Source organism: Balaenoptera musculus, chromosome 2, assembly GCF_009873245.2.
Source record: "Balaenoptera musculus isolate JJ_BM4_2016_0621 chromosome 2, mBalMus1.pri.v3, whole genome shotgun sequence".
In the NCBI taxonomy this organism is placed as follows: Eukaryota; Metazoa; Chordata; class Mammalia; order Artiodactyla; family Balaenopteridae; genus Balaenoptera; species Balaenoptera musculus.
In genome coordinates, this window is record NC_045786.1 from 24,826,627 (window position 1) to 24,843,497 (window position 16,871).

The window sequence follows — 16,871 nt, forward strand, 5'->3', positions numbered from 1 at the left end:
CTTAATTGGTTGTGTTAGAGTCCCCAGAAGTTGCCCTATTTGTCCTCCAGCTAAAATATAGCAGGCACGTGTTCTTTCTTCTTCCCCTGCTTTGTCGCCCGCTCTACAACCCAGCCCACTGGTCTTTCCCACAGGCATTGCATCCCTGCTAGACAACGCTGCCGCTTTGGCTGAGTTCTACCATATCCCTAGACATGACTCCTGCTGCACCTCGAAGCCCATGAGATAGCAAAGCCACGATTACTTGTGTTTAAGCAGGGAGAAAAGCCTCTTTCTCCCTTTTCTGTTACATTCTCTTAGGAGGTACCAAAGAAATGGCTAGTACTGCAGTGCCTTTTGGAGTTTTATGTGAAGCGCTTTCCTTATTCTTTAACTTACAACACCTCTCCTCTTTCCCTCCATATGCCTGGGAGGCAAAGCAGGGGGGTCGACCCCATGCTGTGCTGAAATTGCCTTTCCCTTCAGAAGCCTGAGGCTCTGTTACTGTGTCAAGTTCATCATGCCTCCCTCCCCTTTGTTATAGGACCTCCCAGAAGGCTTCACAGCCCCACAAGCAAATAGGTGTCTGCTTGGTTCAAAGCTCTAGTCATGGACATGATCAGACATGTCTAAACACCAATGATGGGTCCAGTTCAAGTTCAAGCTGGAACCCTCCCTCCACTCTGCCGCTAATGACCCATGCGTCGTGGATCACTTTGTCGGAGGAGGTAGAAAGGAAAGACAACGGGAGAAATGGTTGCATTCCAGCAGTGTCCTTACCCAGCTGGGTGACAGGGCCCTTCATTTTTATCTATAAAATGAAGATGCTGAATAAGATGCTCCTTATGTGCTTTTTCAGCACTCACATCTTCTGATTCTGAAGAATAGCCCTGAGGGGGATGGCTCATATGTCCCTGAGAAAAATATATATTCTGAATTGGCAGGATACATTTTTTAAGTCCATAATTGTGCTTTTCCATCGTTGGAGACACCTCTCCTTCATTTCCAGCATCTACACAAGTATTGAGAAATCTCAAGACTTTCTAATTTTTGATGCTTTACATGGAATTTTTTTTCCTCAAGAACCTTTTACAATCTTTTCTATACAACTCATGAGATGTGCTTTACTGTCCCTTTTTGTTTTGCTTCATTTTCTTTCTGTGTGTTTTGCATTCTGTGGACCATTTCGATCTAAAAATCTCATGTCCCCAAATTCTAGGAAATTTTCTTTATTATTTGTTTGAAAATCTTCTCTTCAATTTTTTGTCTCTTTTTATGAAACTACCACCATTATTTGGATGTTGCATTTGCTAGACCTATCCTCAAAGTGTCTTCTTTTATTTCCATCCTATTTTCTGTACCTTTATTACTCTAAAACTATTCCTTATCATCATCTTTCAACTGTTCCAGAAGCTGATTGTAAAGATAAGGAAATGGAAAATAGAAGATAAAAATGAAAAACCTGGATATTGAGTATAGAAGTCCCAGTTTTTGAAAACGTTACATGTGTTTTTGGGAAGGATGCATATCATGCATTGGGATATTATTTTTAAAATATAAAAACACTTCATCCTTCTGCATGTCTTCCACCGGGACCTTCTCCAATTCTGCCGTGGGCACACCTCCACCTAAGGAATGATTATCGTCGCTACAACAGGGATGCAGGGAAGCAATGCTGAGGTTTTCGAGTCTGCACCATGCCAGTTAGCTTGAAAGCCAAGTTTTTTCAAAAGTGAAATGGTCATCTAAGTTACTTAGGTTCATTTGCTGTATTAAGAACAAAATCTGGTGTGTTAGAATGTCCAATTCACTATAAATCAAGACTAGAGAGACCTCACGACATGATGCACGGAGAAGTAGGGCAAGTCTTTCATTTCTGTTTCCTTGAAAGGGAGAAAAAGATATAGCGAGAAGAGAGCAGATACCAGTGTCTTGATTTCAGTTCTGCCTTAACCCCTCAATGTCAAAATTCAAGAGGATGGGACTAAGGGAGTTAGGTGTTGGCTGTAAAAGCAGAGTGGTAGGAGAGGACTCAGAACACTGGGGTCTAGTGACCTGCTTCCCATGCACAGCCTCAGGAGGCTGCCAGCCTCTCGAGAAGTCCACACTTGGTGCACAAGCAGGTCCTGCTGGACAGGACAACAACAGTCCTGAATGGCAAATGAGGTGGTCAAATAGCTCAAATGACACCAAGGTGTCTCTCCTGGCTCCGCAGAGTCTATGCATGATATTCAGGTAGGGTTGCCAGATTTAGCAAATGCACGTCACCCGGTGTTCAATTTGAATTTCAGGTAAACAAGTCATATTTTAGTGTAAGTATGTCCCATGAAGTATTGGAAACTCTCTACTGCCTAGTCCCCTCTTCTCTCCTATTATTGTTTAATAAATTTTAATAACAACAATTTGCTAGGAAAGGCACTATCATTCTCCAGAAAAAAAAAAAAAACAGTCTAATAGAAAATTGGAGTTTCCCAGGAGTAGTCTTAAGACAGAATTGTTGGGTTGGGAGAAGAAAGCATCCTTCTTGGGGACAGAAAATTCAGCAGTGTGATATCGGGCTATAAACTCCTGAGATGGGGACTGGAGTCTTTACCCTAACATTCAGTCAAATCTAGAGGATTCGGGAAGTAAATTACCAGAAGTCCATTAGCAAAAGAGAAAAGAGCAGGGAAAAGACCTGAAAAAGAATTCATCCCAAGGGAAGAGACACTGAGGAAACAAGTTTGGTCAAAGACATTGAACCAGGGCAGGAGGGATTATAGGGTTGGGGGATTGGGGACCAACAGGGAGCCATTTCTAGACGGGCCTCTGTCCATTCTCAGCTTGAAGTTAGGCTGGGGGATGGACTACAATAAAAATAATTATTCAGGGTGTAGGGCATCTTAGCATTGTGCCTGTGACTTCAGAGCTATCAGGCACCTGAGGTCTCCATGTAAATCAATGGGTCTGGATTAAAATAAAAGTCATTATTCAGGGTGTAGGGCATCTTAGCATCTCATTATTCAGGGTGTAGGGCATCTTAGCATTGTGCCTGTGACTTCAGAGGTATCAGGCACCTGAGGTCTCCACATAAAGCAATGGCCATCAGTACCTGAAGTTTCCTCTGCACACGTGGCAGCAAAGGCATAATGGAAACAGTTGTTATCGGAACCCATTCATTCACTCACTCGTTAGTTCAGCAGACACTTACTGGGTACCTCTGGTGTACCAGGCACTAGGTTAGATGTACAGATACAAAATTAAATCACTGTCTAGAGGAAGGTTTCCACAGACAGACAGAAAAAAGAAGAGGCAAATGGCAAATGTCATTTGGTATCAAGAAATCTAGTTCATGGAGCCCACGCGAGATACATTTTGCAAAGGCCCAGAACGGTTTGGGAGGAATCCAGGCAGTAGTAGAATTCTTTTGAAGAAAAGTCCGAGAGTCATACCTGGTAATACTGTCTGAAAATACAGGTTTGATAAATTACATATATGATTACATCTGTTTTGTTTCCTTTGTATTAATATACCTCCTACAGGAAGAACCCTGCTTTACACTCCTACTTATTCCCCTATTTACACGCTCACAATCTGGAGTGAGTACACAGTAACACTTAGGAAATACTCAGCCTAAATTCATTCAACCATTTACCATTTATTAATTCAGCAAATATTTATTGAGCACCTACTGTGTACATTATTCTAGGCCCTGGAATATTCACCCAGAATTCTAGGTGAATAAAACACAAGACTTTTGCTTTTGTAGCATACAGATACTGCTGGATTGAGACAAGCAAAAAAAAAAAAGAAAAGTAAAATGAATATGTAAAATAATTCCAGCTAATGATGAGTACTATGAAAATAAAAGAAGGTAACATGAAAGGGAGGGATTTGGGAGATCCAAACCTACCCTGAGGTGCCATCTAAGCTGAGATCTGCAGGATAGTGTCCTTGTGATTCAGGGAAGGAATGTTCCAGGCAGAGGAGACAACCAGTACAAAGGTCCCGAGGAGACCAGTGTGGCTACGTGGTAGGACGTGAGGTCAGAGTTAAAGCCAGGGTCAGATCATAGAGAGCCCTCTTGGTCACGATAAGGGAAGGAAAACATGAGTGGATTGTAATAACAAGTAGCATGATTAGACTCCTATTTCTCATGGCCTTTCTGCCTATTGTGTAAAAAAGAGTTGTTGAGTGGATGCAAAGAGAACAGGTAAGCAACTATGTCCATGGGCCAGGCCGAAGATGCTAACAGCTTGGACCAAAGAGGTACCAGTGAGAACCAAGACAGGTGATGGCTTAGGGATGTATTTTGGATGTGGGGTTGGCAGGACCAACTGATAGACTTGATATGGGGAATGAAACCAGAAAAGGACAAGTCAAAACCCCCAAATCATAGAGTCACCTTCTTTTCCACCCTTTATCCACAAGGTAATCACTTTTTATTTAAACGTCTTTCTGTAGGGTTGTTCTGGTTGGTTTAACAACCTATTTTTTTTTAAAAGCCAACACTAAACAAATCAGGCAGATTCTACACATATTTGCTAAGCACCACTTTCCTTCTAAAAAATTAATGGGTGGGGTTTAATGATACAGATAAACTGAAATTCCTCATGACTACCTTATTTCAATCTGGAAGTGAGCCCTAAAAGATACAAGAATAGGGACTTCCCTGGTGGCGCAGTGGTTAAGACTCTGTGCTCCCAACGCAGGGGGCCCAGGTTCGATCCCTGGTCAGAGAACTAGATCCCACATGCATGTTGCAACTAAGAGTTCGCATGCCACAACTAAGGATCCCGCCTGCTGCAACCAAGACCTGGTGCAACCAAATAAATAAGTAAATAAATATTTTTTAAAAAAAGATATAAGAATAATAGCAGTTTAGATCCTCACTTAGGAGAGAGAAAATTCTCACAAACAAGAGCCCAGACAATAGATCTGGGAATATTAGCTTACACCGTCCCTCTCTCTGAGCCAAAGCTAACCTTCCTAGCCCTGGGAAAACATTGGTTTATTTCAGGGAGTGAGGGAGTTGAAGAGCAAAAAAAGGAAGGAAGGAAGGGAGGGAGGGAGGGAGGAAGGGAGGAAAGAAAGAAGGGAGGGAGGGAGGAAAGGAGGGAGAGAAAGAAGAAAAAAGAAAAAAATCTAAAAAGGAAAGAAAATCAGTAACACTAGGTGGCAGTGACTTCATGACTTAACAAGGTTTCAAACTGGACAGACTGACAGCTTCATTGCTCAGGGAGATTCTAGGCTGAAATGAAAACATGTGAATCCCAGAGACGTTTCCCCATTTCTGTGTCCAGCATCGCTGTGCCTCTGAGTGCTAGGTTCATGTCCCTCTGACTTCAAGACAGATAAATAAATTCCAGAGTTCCTCCATATATCACATTTTTAACACCTGCTCTGTCCTTCCAGGATTCTTGTGAAGGTTGCAAAATTAATTCACACAATTAAAGGTGTTTTTATACAGGACACCTTGGTAATTCTCCTGGTCTGCATTTTGGAATCACCTGAAGGTTTGTATGTACTGATGCTTGAGTCCCACTGAAACCAATTAAACCAGATTCTGGTCTGAGACCAGTCAAGTATTCCTGAAAGGCCCTTTCTTTTAAAGAAACAACTAACTTGTCAGGATGTCTGATAAAAGGTATGTCTACCCGTCTATGTCTGTCTACCCGGTCACCTTGAGTTCTTTAGGAATTAGGCAGGGGTTAATTGATAGACATAGGTTATATAGATAAATCAATGAATTTTTTTCTGAAAGTATTTACATTCAGTTATTTCCCTGGCTCCTCCTAATATGCCTCAGAGATTAAATTTCACCTACATTCTTACTGTGTCCTGGATTAGGGCATCCACCATTTTTCCTTGTGAGGAAATGCAGTAGATGACATCACAGATTGGGCACACCTCCGTGGCCGTACCCTGATTTATGCACAATTCTCAGAGTGATAGTTATAACACACCCCGATTACTCCCCTGAGAATAGATCATAATGCCAGAGAGTAATGTTATGATAAGAATAACCACAAGGACCTACTGCATAGCACAGGGAACTATACTCAATATCTTATAATAGCCTATAATGGAAAAGAATCTTATCCACTGCGCCATAAGGACTTCCCTGGTGGTGCAGTGGATAAGACTCCGTGCTCCCAATGCAGGCGGCCCAGGGTCGATCCCTGGTCAGGGAACTAGATCCCACATGCATGCTGCAACTAAGAGTTTGCATGCCACAACTAAGGAGCCCACAAGCCGCACCTAAGGAGCCTGCCTGCTGCAACTAAGACCCCATGCAACCAAGTAAATAAATAAATGCTTTTTAAAAAAGACAAGAATCTGAAAAAGAATTATAAATAGATAGATAGATAGACATATATATAAACTGAACCACTTTGCTGTACGCCCAAAACTAGCACATTGTAAATCAACTATACTTAAAAAAAAAAAAACACACAAATTCACTTTAATCTTTTAAATAAAAATCATAGTAAACCATTCCCAAATACTAAGAATTTGATTATCAGTTACAAATTACTTGCAACACAGTATACCCAGGTGATCCTGAAACACCAGGAAGAGCCAAGACTCCATCTCACACCTACCTGCAGGGGTGCTGGCTCTCGGCACTGGACACCAGGAGAGGTCTGCAAAGCTGAGTTGCCAGGAGAACTGACTAATAAGGGCAGAGCATAGGTATCAAAAGACAAGCGGTACCAAGTAAAGTCAGGTCTGGGGAGCGCGAGTGAGACTCAGCTACTGAAAGGCACACAATATGGGACTCAATCACAAACAACTAGGCCTGATTTCTAAATCTAGAGAATAAGATTAACCTGAGCTCTACTGCAGCTGAATCCCTGATCTAGGCATTCATCAAATTCCCCTCGACTTTAGCCAGACTAATCCAAAAGTCTGGGACAAAGAAGATCCCATGGGTGAAGATTAAGTTGCCCTAGGCTGGGAGAGGAGTAGGGGAGGAAGCTGCCCATGTAGGACCATTACAGTGACACGAGGCCAGACACTTACCAGAGGCTCTGCCTAGGTCAAATGGATGGGTCCATTTGCATAGGTCAAATGCATTTAAAATACTTAGTCTTCTCAGATAATAAAGTACAGTAGAAAAGAAATAATAAATGTTTGCAAGCTTTGATATATTCTGCAAAAAAAATAAAGTGTTGTTATTATTATTTAGGATACAAACACAAAGATATAGGTAGGATCATGCATTGCCTGAAAGGATTAATATGAGAAATAAATTCAGTAGCTGTAAAAGAGTCTTAAGTATATGCTTATGTGCTTCAACATTACTCGTTAAATGTCATGGAAGTCATATAATAAATCAGTTATTTCATTAACATCCCAGAAACTCAGATGATGTATATATATATACTACTGCAATCTGTCATTCATGCATTAACTAAACATTCTCTCTCTTCTAAGTTTTAAAAAGCTTCTCTCAGTTGGGTTCCTTGGCAAAGAGAAGGATGGCCTTTTCATCCTATTGTATAGCAGTCATTCCACAGCTCCGATGCACTGTGGAATGAACACCAGCTGCACGGGCATCAGATCTTATAACCGTGGGATTTCTTCTCCTCTGCTACCCAGAAAGCCAATGAAGAGAGCTCCTCTCCTCCACACTTGCCTTCCCCGGGTATCTCCAAAATATCTGAGGGCAATATTTTCTCTGGACATCATGACGGACCCAAAGCACGGTGTAGTTTGATTCAAAGACTCTTAAGCAAAGAAAGAAAAGGCTCTAAGACCTCAAACAAGCAGAATCTGGAGGTTGATTTCCTATACAGACGAGCTAAGAAAAAAGCGGGGAGTCTTTTAAGGATAAAAGAAGACACTGTGAAGAAGACATCAACCTCGGGTACATACCGAGCTTTGCAGAGAACATGTTTCCAAGCAGCATCTCTTCATACTCATCTTCTCACGCTTTATATTTCCAGTGATGTCTAGAAGGAAGGCTGTCCAGAGGCATTTTTCAGAAGGGCTTTTTAAGTTGAATCACCCATCCTCTCTGTTTAGGGTGATCTCAGGTTGTCCTCCTGTCTAAGGTGGCTGCTATGAACGGAATTATATCCCTCAGAAGGTGAAGCCCTAACTCCCAATGTGCCTGTATTTGGAGTAAGGATGAAATGAAGGTTAAATGAGGTCCTAAGAGTGGAGCCCTGATCCATCTGTATTCATGTCCTTATCAGAAGAGACTCCAGGGAGATTACTTGCTCCCCCTCTACCATGTGAGGACGCAGTGAGAAGGTGGCCACCTGAAGCCAGGAAGAGGGTCCTCACCAAAATCAAACCCTGTGGGAACCCAGCCTCCAGAACAGTGAGAAAATACATTTCTGTTAAGATCCCAGGTGCTTCGTATGCACATGAAAGTTTGAGAAGCCCTATTCTGAATGACTGATGGACAAGGAATTACAATGAAAAGAGCATTCGGAGGCAGTCCTACCCCATTAGGATATGTGATTGGGCAAATCAGAGCTCTGAGCCTTCGTCTTCCTACCTTTGCAAATTGGGACATTGGGCTAGAAGAGCTCTCATGAGCTGTGCAACTCAGTATTTCCACATTCTATCCCAAAATAAGATCCTCAAAGACACAGCCCTCTCTTTTATGTCTTTCTATCACTAGAATGTGGCAGAAGTCCCAATAGTTGCTCAATGATTATCTGCTAATTGATTGACTTGAAATAATCTTAAACTATGTTCACTCGGAGATTGGGACATAACTAACCTTGTCTGAGAGGTCAAAGGGCACCAGTATATCCAGTAGTTCCAGTGACTTGAGCCGTGCCCCAGAAAAGCCAATACGTGTATTAGAGCAGTCTCCCGTGGGCTTTGGGGGTAGCGGACTCTGGCAACCTTGGCCCCTGTGCAAACTGCTTTCACAGCAATTTACAGACCCCACCAACACCCAGTGCCTGTCAAGCCTCCCCAGAGGCCCTGGCAGCCTCTGTAATCCAGAAACAGCTGGAGAAGTTGGTCAGTGGTGGCTAAGGCAATGCATTCACGTACGAGAGCATGAGTGTGGGGTGTGCAACAGTCACCTGATAACACTGGCTCATGTAGGATAGACATTTCTTTCTCTTTCCTTCAAGTTCCTGGCTGATGCCATGGGCTGCTCAGGGAAGGGCTCCAAACCCCTGACCCCTTCTCTCCAATTGCTCATCCATCTGAGTCCTCACCACACCCACCCTTACCTCCACATGTGCATTCAGCCCCTAGAGAAGAGGAAAGGAGAAAGTGGGTGAAGGAGGGGAATGATGAATTAGGAGTTTGGGATTAACATATACCCATTACTATATATAAAATACATAATCAACAAGGACCTATTATATAGCACAGGAAACTCTACTCAATATACTGTAATAATTTATATGGGAAAAAGGATCTGAAAAATAATAGATATATGTGTGTGTGTGTGTGTGTATAGATATATATATATAACTGAATCACTTTGCTGTATACCTGAAACTAACACAACATTGTTAATCAACTATACTCCAATATAAAACAAAAATTAAAAAAAAAAAAAAGAAAGCGGGTGGAAAAGCATGGACCTTCCCCTTAAGAACCAGACGTTACATTTACCACTTTCACACTTAACCTCCCGACAAGAGCTAAATCACATGGCTGCACCCAGCTGAAAGAAAGCTGGGGAATGTCTGTTCTGGCAGCCTTGTGTCCACATAAAAGTCCTAATACCAAAGCAGATGGGTAGAATGCCCCCTGAAGGTCAGCTAGCAACCTCCCCCATAGTGAGCATACATGAAAAACCCCAAGGGCTCCCAGGAGGAGCTTATGGGAATTTTGCAAATGGACTCATATTCAGAAAATACTGTTTTGTGACCCTGTTTCTCACCCAGACTAACTCTGACTTGCAGGTAGTTCAAAACAAGCGCAAAGAGGACGAGTGGTGTTACTGGGTTGACTTATTTTCTGGAAATATAAGATCTTTCCAGAACTTCTCTATTAATTGATATGAGTAAAATTTTCCCCCTTTCCTGTCCATCAGACAGACATAGTCACACCTCAGGATGACTAAGTGTTTTTGTAGTCAACCTCAGAAGATAATAGCTTCAAGGAAATAGTTGGGGCCCCTCTCTGTGCACCATAAATGTCTGACGTGGATTTGGATGCTTTCAATTGGTATTGAATGTTTAATCTCCAATGTTTAATCTCCAGTTCCTGTAAGTTTCTCAGAGGTAAAAGCAATAATCAAAAAGTCGATCAATTTGGGCTCTGGAAAATAGTATTTGTGTTCAAACTTCTTCTTTTATGGTTTTAGATTTTATTTATTTATTTTTTATTCTTTTTTTTAACATCTTTATTGGAGTATAATTGATTTACAATGGTGTGTTAGTTTCTGCTGTATAACAAAGTGAGTCAGCTATACATATACATATATCCCCATATCCCCTCCCTCTTGGGTCTCCCTCCCACCCTCCCTATCCCACCCCTCTAGGTGGTCACAAAGCACCGAGCTGGTCTCCCTATGCTATGCGGCTGCTTCCCACTAGCTACCAGTTTTACGTGTTCAAACTTCTTGCCACACCGTCTTCCCAAACACCCATAATGAAAATGAGAAGTTAACTGACAAAGGGTCGCCTGAGAAAGTTGTTAAAAGCACAGATTTCTGGTCCCCCTTCTCCAACGAGTTACCCGTGAGTCTGGATTAGGTTCCAGGAAGCTGTATTTTTCAAAAACATTAAAAATTTTACTTTTTAAATTTAAAATGTAATACATGGTTAGATTTGAAGTTCACAAGCTGATCAGGGAGATGTTATCCCATGTTGTAAATAACTGTATTGATCAATCAACATATATAGGCAAACCACTATAAATTAATACCTACAATATTTCAAAATATTTTTCACCAAATCTATTAAAAGCATTTTGCTATATGTATAGCAAATATTTGTAACCTTTAATAATCCACTTAATGGATTACTAGTAAGTAGCTCTTAATATACATAAAAATGATTCTGTGGACTTGCATTTCATCTTCTGTAAGAACAGAAAGAAAACATTGAATTTCTATATTGGTCACTAGCCCACCATTGAAAATCACGGTTATGATATTAGACACTATTTTAAAATTGTAGAATAAGGCAATTTTTAAGTGATTGTATCCATTAGTGTTTAACCAAGAAAAAAAAGGCTCCTCAAATATTTACAACAAGGGAATTTATTTCAGAGAAGTGGTCACATGGCTGGCGAAAGGCATCAGATTACCCAGAGATTAGCAACAGCAGGAAGCCGGGACTGCCCTTAGGCTGGGGACAAAGGGAAGAAGCAATGCCAACTGAGCCCTGAGACCATCACCACCTAATGGAAGCTGGGACCACCTTGGGTGTGTCTGGTAGGAGTTGGAGTCTCAAGGAGGTGCGGCCGCTACAAGAAACACCACCTAAGACTGTGGGAGAGGAAAGAAATGCCCCGTCTTCTCCAGCCCCCAGCCCCCCAATTTCTTATCAATTAGCTGCACCCAACAAATACTGAGCAGAGCATGGACAGGGCGAGGAGTGGATCTCCAGGTAACAGGTAGAGGAACAGCACAGACTTAGAGATGCTCTGAGGGTAAGTACATTGGTGATGAGGGGTGTGAAGGGAGAGGAAAGATGGTCCAAAACAAAGAAGGCTGCCAAAGATTAATCACAGAAGAGAGAATGCTTGATTATGAAGTTCAAAATGGAACCACAGGTAGTTTTCTCTTATTAATATCAATGTTCTTGTCTCTTCTCCTGTCACACTAAATCTGCATGGACAGTACCTCTGATTTACAATACATTTTATTTTCTTATTCGTTGAGTTTTTAATTTGTAAAAGACAATTTCAATAAATTCTGCAGTTTATAAAACTCAGTTCTGGAGATATATATATATATGTATATACAATGGTATACATACAATGGAATATTATTCATCTATACAAAAGAAAGTTCTATTTGCAAGAAGATGAATGAAACTTGAGGCCATTATGTTAAGTGAACTAAGTCAGACAGAGAAAGACAAATACTGTACGATCTCACTTATATGTGGAATCTTAAAAAGAAAACCTGAACTCATAGAAACAGAGAGTAGACTGGTGGTTGCCAAAGGCAAAACGGTGTGGAAAATGGGTGAAGGTGGTCAAAGGGGACAAACTTCCAGTTACAAGATGAATAAGTTCTGAGGATCTAATGTACAGCATAATGACTGTAGTTAACAACAGCGTTGTATACTTGAAAGTTGCCAAGAGAGTAGATCTGAAAAGTTCTCACCGTAAAGAAAGACAACTGTGTGAGGTGATAGATGTGTCAACTAATCTTATTGTGGTAATCATTTCACAATATATACATATATCAAATCACAAACTTACACAATGTTCTATGTCAATTATATCTCAATAAAGCCGGTGGAAAAGAAGATATTAGATGGAAAATAAGCATATGAAAAGGTGCTCCACATCATATGTCATCAGGCAAATTCAAACAAGTTACCTCGATACACCTGTTAGAAGGGCCAAAATCCAGAACACCAGTAACATCAAACGCTGGCAAGAACGTAGATCAACAGGAACCCTCATTTGTTGCTGACGTGAATGCAAAATGACACAGCCACTTTGGAAGACAGTTTGGTGGTTTCTTATAAAACTAAACATACTCTTACCATTTGAGCCAGCGATCACATTCCTTGGTATTTCCCCAAAAGTGTTGAAAAGCTGTACAGCTCAAACCCGTAGAATGTACAACACTAAGAGTGAACCTTAATGTCCACAAGGAACTCTGAGTGATAATGATGCATAAGCGTAGGATCATCAATTGTAACAAATGTACCGCCTCGGTGGGGATGTTAGTAATGAGAGAGGATATGCATGTGTTGGAGCAGAGAGTACATGGGAAACCTCTGTATCTTCTGCTCAGTTTTGCTGTGAACCTAAAACTGCTCTAAAAATATAAGCTAGTCTTCCAAAAAAAATCTTAAGGAATCTTCAGTGAAACTACTAGAAATAATAAGTGTGTTTATCGAGGTTATAGAACACACGGTCAATGTGTAACAAAAATTAGTTGTTTCTTTATACCACCAGAAATGAAATTTTTAAAAAATGTTTCTGCTTACATCAGTGTCAAAAATATATTAAATATTTAGGAATAAATTTAACAAAAGATATGCAGCAACTATGTACTGAAAACTACAAAGAACTGCTGAGAGAAATTGAAGAAAGCTTAAATAAAGGGAGAAATACACTATGTTTATGAATTGGAAGACATACGCTGTTAAGATGTTAATTTATCCCTAATTGATTTCTAGATGCCATGAATCTTATCAGAATTGCAGTATTTTTTGTAGACATTGACAGATTCTAAGATGTATATGGAAATTCAAAGGACCTATAATAGGGAAAACAATCTTGAAAAAGAATAATAGAGTTAGAGAATCTACCTTTCTTGCTTTAATTCTTTATAGAGCAACAACAGACAAGAGACTGGATATTGACATGAGTATAGACAAATAGGTCAATGAAGCAGAGTAGAGAGTCCAGAATTACACCCAACCCTATATAGTCAATTGATTTTCAACAGAGACACTAAAGCAATTTTTTTTTAAATTTGAGAAATGGCCCCACAAATCCTTAAGCTAATCTTTTCTACTCTTTTAACTTATAATGGATTTATAATGATCAGCTCACAGAAAGTCTTTCTCTTGTTACCTCATATGAACAATTAAATTCTTCTTGGTTGCCCCAAATCCGTTTCACATTTTGGCTTTTACACTTATATATTAAAAATCATCTTGCTTCCTATAAATATATTTTAATTTTTTTGTTTTGTTTTTCTTTTTTTTTAACATCTTTATTGGAGTATAATTGCTCTACAGTAGTGTGCTAGTTTCTGCTCTATAACAAAGTTAATCAGCTATACGTATACATATATCCCCATATCTCCTCCCTCTTGCATCAACACTAAAGCAACTTAAGGGAAAATATGAGTGTAGTGTAAGTGCCTGACATTAAGCTTTTGACTGCCAAAGCATCCATTTCAAAAGACATCCATCGTGAATAAACATATTGCCAGCTGTATGACACAGCTACTGGCAAAACAACCAGATAAGGAACTAGACTGCTCTCCCCCAAGATGTTCCCTCTTTCAGAAAGACCTAGATAACTGACCACTTGAGTGACCCTACTTCTCCCTTCTCACACCCTAATTCCCACTTTCATGCTTTAAATTAGCCAATAAAGAATGAACCCCCAAACCCTAGACACCCAACTTTTTGACCCTAATAAAGGCAGAGTCCCAGGTCCACACTGTCTCTGCCTGTGACCTCACTGTGTGGTCTCTCCAGCATGACCTATACCCTCCAGGACCTGTGAGTAGTAAATCTTGTTGCTCAAAGCCCCCTAATAGTTTCTTGCTGAAGTGTATCCTTTGATCATAAAAACCTCAAGAGTTGGCCCAGCCATAAATAGTGGCCCCAGTGGAAGTAATGTCAGTGGAGCTCCCTATGTGTAACATGTGCTGGGTGAGCACCATAGGCCTTCCTAGCCAAGGGCACTACCATCAATAGGCTCAGGACAGATTGAAAAGTAGGTCTTTTAACAAATCGTCTTGAAGCAATTGGGTATCCACATGGAATAAAATTTATCTTGATACCTACCTCACTCTGCACGCTAAGTTCATCCAAGGTGCATTAGAGAACTAACTGTAAAAATTACAACTATAAAACTTCTAGAAGAGTCATCAGAGACTATCTCATGACCTGGGGATAAAGTAATATTTATTAGACAGGACCCAGAAATTACTAAGTATCAAAGAAATATTGATTAATTATATTTCATCAAAATTTAAAACTTATTAAAAACACAGATAAGAATACAAAAGGGCAAGTCACAGACTGGGAGTATTTGTAATACTTATATCTGGAAAAGAGCCTCTATCCAGAATATGTAAAGAATCCCTCTAATTCAATTATTAAAAGACCATCTCATAAAAACATGGGCAAAGCAATGTGAAGGGACACCTCGCAAAGGAATTTGTATGAATAGCCAGTAAGCGTATGAAAAATGCTCACCATGTTGTCATTGGGGAAGTGCAAATTAAAGTCATGAAGAGATATTACTAGACACCCACTGAAAATGGCTAAAATTCAATATACCGGGCAATCAGAAACTGCATGTATTGCTGGTAGGTGTGTAAAATGGTACAACTTCTTTGGAAAATGTTTAGCAGTTTCTTGTCATGTTTCTACCCTATTACCCAGCAATTCTGCCCCTACGTATTTACTCAAGAGAAATGAAAACATATGCCCACACAAAGACTTGTAAACGAGTGTTTATAGAAGCTTTATTCATAATAGCCCAAAACTGGAAACAACCCAAATGTCCATCAGCTGAGGAGTAAATAAACCTCAGCAAGATTAAAATGTTAGTGTATTCAATCACACAAAGGACCGTTTCAAGAGGCAAGGTGTGCTTCGATCAAACCAGAGGGCCTCTAGGATGCTTTAGGGTGATGTCCTTCTGCCATCTCACCAGCCACCTAAGAGACTGAAATGATTATCCTGAAAACATTGGTAGGTGTGGCTTTTATCAAGCGGAATGGAATCCAGTAAAATTCACGGAAGATCCACAAACTTCTTAAGAAAATTGTTTCAGCAGAAACGTTGCCAGCTTGGGCTAAAAGGGACAAAGATAGCAGGGAATAAAATGAGGCTGTGGCACTCCCCAGGTTCTCTGGCAGGAAGCAGGCTAATAAAACTACTCAGCTGCAAACAGGAGCCACCTTTCGCAGAAAAGGAAGGATGATTCAGTGGGTGGAACCAAGAGCCCAGAAGGTGGATCCATGAACCGGGGAGAATTATTCCCAGGCCTTGAAATCTAATCAGTAAATTCCCATTTGCTCAGCTGGATTTCAGAACTGCCTTTAAGAGATAGGTAGGTTTTTACCTTCCATTTTCCCATTTTTTGAACCAAGATATCTGCATCTGTTATTCTGTGCCTGTCCCACCACTGTATGTTGGGAGCAAATGGTTTGTGTCATTGGTTTCGAGTATCCACAGATGGCGAGACATTGTGGCCCAGCAGCTATGCTCAATGAATTTCATCTAGTAGCCTCATTCCTACCTGATGCTGGTTTAGATTCTGGATTTGAGCTGATGACATTTAGATGAGATTTTAGACTTTGAATTGTTGCTGTAGTGGGATGAGACTCTTGGGAACCTTCAGAGGGTGTAGATATATTCATAGTTTACATTTGGGAGGGACGTAAGTGATGGAGAGACAGAGGGGGGCTGTGGTTGGCAGAAATTTGACATGGTCCCCAAGATACCATCCCGTGTTGTACACACCTTGCGTAACGCCCTCTCCTTGCTTGTGGGCTCGAACTGTGAATATGAGCTGATATGCTCCCATGATTCGGTTACAAATCAGCTCACCTTGAGTTCAACAAAAGGGGGGGGTAATCTAATCAGGGACACTTACAGAGAAAGGAAGCAGCAGTAACTATGATCTTGCTGGCCTGGGGGGGAAGCAAATAAATGTCCATGTTGTGAACTAGAGCTACCTATTGGGGCCACATGACAAGGAACTGTGGGTGGCCTCTGGGAGCTGAGAGTGGTCCCTGGTAACAGCTAGCAGGATAAGGGGACCCCAGTCAAACCACCATAAGGCAAGGAATTTTCCCAACAACCAGTGAGCTGCTAGGATGACTCTAAACCTCAGGTGAGAGTAGCAGCCCCAGCCAACACCTTCATTTCAGCCTGGTGGGACCCAAAGCAAAGAGCCCAGTTAAGTTGTACCCATCCTCCTGACCCAGGGACACTGTGAGACAACAAATTTGTGTTTGTTTTTTTTTTTTTTTAAAGTTTACACTTTTTTTTTTTTTTTTAGAAATTCACGTTCTTTATTATTTATTTATTTATTTATTT